The sequence below is a fragment of the Apium graveolens genome, unplaced genomic scaffold (genome assembly GCF_009905375.1).
Source record: "Apium graveolens cultivar Ventura unplaced genomic scaffold, ASM990537v1 ctg840, whole genome shotgun sequence".
Classification (NCBI taxonomy): Eukaryota; Viridiplantae; Streptophyta; class Magnoliopsida; order Apiales; family Apiaceae; genus Apium; species Apium graveolens.
In genome coordinates this window covers 1-5,811 of record NW_027421146.1, presented here as the reverse complement: position 1 = coordinate 5,811, position 5,811 = coordinate 1, and the positions used below count along the sequence as shown (strand labels likewise).

The 5,811-nt window shown below is 43.0% G+C and overlaps 1 non-coding gene across 1 annotated transcript; it reads right to left on the bottom strand.

The window, feature by feature from the left end:
- Nucleotides 1–811: 811 nt before the first annotated feature.
- On the bottom strand, nucleotides 812–918 carry LOC141704907 (small nucleolar RNA R71). Its single transcript, XR_012568121.1, has one exon. It is a non-coding gene; the product is annotated as a small nucleolar RNA R71 (small nucleolar RNA).
- Between the last annotated feature and the right edge of the window lie 4,893 nt (nucleotides 919–5,811).

Sequence of the window (5,811 nt, the reverse complement as noted above, 5' to 3'; positions counted from 1 at the left end):
TTGAGAAGTAATCATACATTGGTGAGTGAGTTTAATTAGACAATAATTTAGTCTGAGTCTCTGAGGGAACGAACTAGAAAGTATTCTATATTACTTGCGAACGCGTATACTTGCGTGAATATTAGCGCGTGTTTTCGCCCTAACAAGTTTTTGGCGCCGCTGCCGGGGACTCGGCGTATTTGTTTAGTTTATGTACTTACCATCATTGGTCATTAGGACTCCGTGATTAGGACGTAATAGTTACTTACTCTTTTCGGTTGTGTTTCAGGTACTTTAGCAAGCGTTTATGCAAACTCGTTCTCGTGCTCGCAAGAGGACTTTAGATACAGCTGAGGAGACAGACGAAGTTCTTGATATTCCGGAGATGTTAGATTTTGAGGATTCGGATTCAGGAACTAAGCAGAAAGAACCAGTAAACATGGGAGATCGTATTGTTCAAGCTGATCCAGCTCTTATGGATTTTTCTCGGCCTAAAATTGATGACATTCAGTCAAGCATCCTTCATCCGGCTATTCAAGCTAACACCTTTGAAATCAAGCCAGGCACTATTCAGATGGTGCAGAATTCTGTTTCTTTTGGAGGAGCGGCAACTGAAGACCCCAACATGCACATAAGAAATTTTGTCGAGATCTGCAGCACTTTTAAGTATAATGGCGTGACTGATGAGGCTATCAAGTTGAGGCTTTTCCCATTCTCACTGAGGGATAAGGCTAAAGACTGGTTACATTCTGAACCAGCTGGGTCCATCACTACGTGGCAAGATCTTGCGTAAAAGTTTCTGGTGAAGTTTTATCCAATGGCAAAGACTGCTGCTATGAGGAGTGCTCTTACTCAGTTTGCGCATCAATCTACAGAATCTATGTGCGAGGCTTGGGAACGCTACAAGGAAATGTTGAGAAAATGTCCACATCATGGAATGCCGGATTGGATGGTGATCACTGGTTTTTATAATGGTTTGGGGGCCCAATCTCGGCCCGTGCTCGATGCAGCAGCTGGAGGAGCCTTATGGGCTAAAAGCTATACTGAGGCGTATAATCTTATAGAGACGATGGCTGCAAATGAGCATCAAAACCCAACTCAGAGGATGACGTCAGGCAAGGTCGCAGGTATTCTGGAAGTTGATGCAGCCACCGCTATTGCAGCCCAGCTCCAAGCGCTATCAATGAAGGTTGATTCTCTGGCTACGTATGGAGTTAATCAAATAGCTATGGTTTATGAGCTTTGTGCAGGTTCTCATGCTACGGATCAGTGTTCTCTTGTCAACGAATCTGTTCAGTATGTGAATAATTATCAGCGACAACAGCAGCCTGTGCCAGCGACCTATCATCCTAATAACAGAAATCATCCAAATTTCAGCTGGGGGAATAATCAGAATGCGATCAGCCAACATATCAGCAAGGAGTGAGTAAACAGTTTAACCCACCTGGATTCCAGCAACCACAGCAGTATGCTACAAGGCAATCATATCCTCAACAGGGAAGTGCAGCTGCACCTACTAGTGCTGATTTTGAGGAACTTAAGCTGTTGTGCAAGAGTCAGGCGGTTTCTATCAAGACCTTAGAAAATCAAATCGGTCAATTAGCCAATGCAGTGCTCAATCGTCAACTTGGCACTCTTCCCAGTGACACGGAAGTACCAGACAGGAAGGAAGCTAAAGAGCAAGTCAAGGCTATTACCTTAAGGTCTGGAAAAGTAGCTGATGCTGAAAAGGCAAAAGAAGTCGAAGCTGAAGTTAGAGATGAAGAATCTAAGCAAAAGGAGAAAGCGGCGGAACCAAGGAAGACTACTGTTGAACACACTCTGCCTGAGGCTAATACAGGGGAGAAACAACTCTATCATCCACCACATTTTCCTAAGAGATTACAGCAACAAAAGCTGGATAGACAGTTTGGGAAGTTTCTGGAGGTGATCAAGAAACTTCACATCAATATACCTTTCGTTGAGGCTCTGGAACAAATGCCTAGTTATGCGAAGTTTATGAAGACTATTCTTTCAAGGAAGGTGAAACTGGATGACCTTGAAACCGTTGCTCTCACGGAAGAATGCAGCGCTGTTCTGTAACAAAAGTTACCACCAAAACTGAAAGATCCAGGAAGCTTCACCATTCCTTGCACCATTGGCAATCTAACTTTTGACAAGTGCCTTTGTGATTTGGGAGCAAGCATTAATCTAATGCCGTTGTCGATCTTTAAAAAGCTGGATCTGCCTGATCCAAAACCCACATACATGTCACTACAATTGGCGGACCGTTCCATTACTTACCCAAGGGGCATAGTTGAGGATGTGCTCGTCAAGGTGGATAAGCTCTTCTTTCCAGCAGATTTTGTTATTCTGGATTTTGAGGAAGATAAGAAGATTCCCATAATCTTGGGGAGGCCTTTCTTGGCTACTGGCCGTACCTTGATAGATGTGCAAAAAGGGGAACTTACTATGCGGGTCCAAGATCAGGATGTGACCTTCAACGTATTCAAGGCAATGAAATTCCCTACAGAAGATGAGGAGTGCTAAAAAGTGGATGTGATTGATTCCGCGGTTAGTTCGGAACTCGAGCACATGCTAATGTCTGATGCATTGGAAAAGGCCTTATTGGGGGATTTTGACAGCGATGATGAAGATAGCAATGAGCAATTACAATATCTGAACGCTTCTCCATGGAAGCGAAAGCTGGACATACCATTTGAATCTCTTGGTACTTCTGACCTTAAGAATGCTGAAGGGAAGCTCAAACCATCAATAGAGGAAGCACCTACCTTGGAGCTCAAACCATTACCTGAACACTTGAGGTATGCTTTTTTAGGTGATTCATCTACGTTACCTGTTATTATTTCATCTGACCTTTCAGGTAGTGAGGAAGACAAGCTCTTAAGGATTTTGAGAGAATTCAAATCGGCTATAGGATGGACCATAGCAGACATCAAGGGGATAAGTCCTTCATATTGTATGCATAAAATTCTGCTAGAGGAAGGTAGTAAGCCAACTGTAGAACAGCAACGAAGACTGAATCCCATCATGAAGGAGGTTGTGAAGAAAGAAATTCTGAAATGGCTAGATGCAGGCATCATTTATCCTATTTCTGACAGCTCGTGGGTGAGCCCCGTACAATGTGTACCTAAGAAGGGAGGTATCACTGTGGTCGCAAATGAAAAGAATGAGCTCATCCCTACTCGAACAGTTACAGGATGGAGAGTATGCATGGATTATAGAAAATTGAACAAAGCCACAAGGAAGGATCACTTCCCCCTTCCATTTATTGATCAAATGCTTGACAGATTAGCGGGTCATGAGTATTTTTGTCTTCTGGATGGTTATTCCGGGTATAATCAGATTTGTATTGCACCAGAGGATCAGGAAAAGACTACCTTCACTTGTCCATTTGGCACATTTGCTTTTCATAGAGTTTCGTTTGGGTTATGTGGCGCCCCGGCCACCTTTCAGAGATGTATGATGGCTATATTCTCTGACATGATTGGAAATAACGTCGAAGTGTTCATGGATGACTTCTCCGTCTTTGGACACTCATATGATGAATGTTTGAATAATCTGCGCGCCGTACTCAAAAGATGCGTGGAAACTAATTTGGTGCTTAATTGGGAGAAATGTCATTTTATGGTGCGTGAAGGCATTATCCTTGGGCATAAGGTCTCTAGCAAGGGTCTGGAGGTGGACAAGGCCAAGGTGGGAGTCATTGAAAATCTTCCCCCACCCAATTCTGTGAAAGGAATCCGTAGTTTTCTTGGTCATGCGGGTTTTTATCGGCGATTCATCAAGGACTTTTCAAAGATATCTAAGCCGTTGTGCAATTTGCTTGAGAAAGATGTGCCTTTCAAATTTGATGATGAATGTTTGGCAGCATTCGAGACTCTCAAGAAGAGTTTGATCACTGCACCAGTTATTACAACACCAGATTGGACAGAACCGTTTGAGATGATGTGTGACGCGAGTGATTATGCGGTAGGTGCAGTTCTGGGACAGCGCAAGAAAAATATCTTCCATGTGGTCTACTATGCGAGTAAGACTTTAAATGGGGCCCAATTGAACTACACCACTACTGAGAAGGAGCTTTTGGCTATAGTCTTTGGCTTTGAGAAATTTCGATCTTATCTGCTTGGTACGAAAGTAACAGTATTCACTGATCATGCAGCTATTCGCTATCTGGTTTCTAAGAAGGATTCGAAGCCGAGACTCATTCGTTGGGTGCTTTTACTTCAGGAATTTGAGCTAGAGATCAAAGATAGAAAAGGTACTGAAAATCAAGTAGCTGACCATCTCTCTAGGTTGGAGAATCCCGATTCTACTTCACAAGATAGGACGTTAATCAATGAATCTTTTCCGGATGAGCAGTTGTTTGCAATTCAGGAGGAAGAACCATGGTTTGCAGATATTGTAAACTATCTCGTCAGCAATATAATGCCTCTTAATTTGACATCCGCTCAAAAGAAGAAGTTTCTGCATGAGGTGAAGTGGTATATGTGGGATGAACCATATTTGTTTAGACAGGGAGCTGACCAGATCATCAGGAGATGTATCCCGTTCTGTGAGACGGAGGGGATATTACGAGACTGCCATTCCACGGTTTATGGTGGACACTATGGAGGTGAGAAGACGGCAGCTCGTATTCTGCAAATAGGTTTTTTCTGGCCTACTTTGTTCAAGGATGCTCATCAGTTTGTTTTAAGGTGTGATCGTTGCCAAAGAGTGGGAAATTTGTCAAGGAAGGATGAGATGCCATTAAATGTGATGCTTGAAGTCGAGGTCTTTGATGTGTGGGGAATCGATTTCATGGGGCCTTTTATCGCGTCTTGCAATAATCAGTACATCTTGCTGGCAGTCGATTATGTCTCAAAATGGGTCGAAGTTAAAGCTTTACCGACAAATGATGCAAAGGTAGTGCTAAATTTTCTTCATAAGCAAATTTTCACAAGGTTTGGAACACCTCGGGTAATCATAAGTGATGAAGGATCGCATTTTTGCAACCGTAAGTTCACTTTTATGATGCAGCGTTATAATGTGAATCATCGAGTAGCTACTGCCTATCATCCGCAAACAAATGGTCAAGCGGAAGTGTCTAACAGAGAGATAAAGCGCATTCTAGAGAAGGTTGTTTGTCCGTCAAGGAAGGATTGGTCTTTAAAGCTCGATGAAGCTGTTTGGGCTTACAGAACAGCATACAAAACTCCACTAGGGATATCACCGTTTCAGTTGGTGTACGGTAAGGGATGTCATCTACCAGTGGAGCTTGAGCATAAGGCCTACTGGGCATTGAAGAAATTGAACCTGGATTTAGATGCAGCTGGTAAGAAAAGAATGCTTCAGCTTAATAAACTTGATGAATTTCGACTTCAAGCGTACGAGAATAACAAAATGTATAAGGAAAAGGTGAAGAGGTGGCACGATAGGAAGCTACATCCTAAGTTATTTGTGCCAGGGCAACAAGTTCTGTTATTCAACTCTCGGCTCCGACTTTTTCCTGGGAAGTTGAAATCAAGGTGGTCTGGACCTTTTATTGTCAAAACTGTGTTTCCACATGGAGCGGTGGAAATTTTTGAGAATGATTCGGACCAAGCATTCAAGGTTAACGGTCAGCGGTTGAAGCACTACTATGGGGACATGGCAAACCGAGAGGTGGTTAGTGCCAATTTGTTGACTACTTGAGAAAGGTACGGAACGTCAAGCTAATGACGAAAAAGAAGCGCTGCGTGGGAGGCAACCCATGAATTGTTGTTACAGGAACCCTTAGAAGTTCATAACCTATCCAAAAACACAAAAAAATCAGAAAACAGGGGCTGAAATTTTTTTTTTTTCCAGAGACCC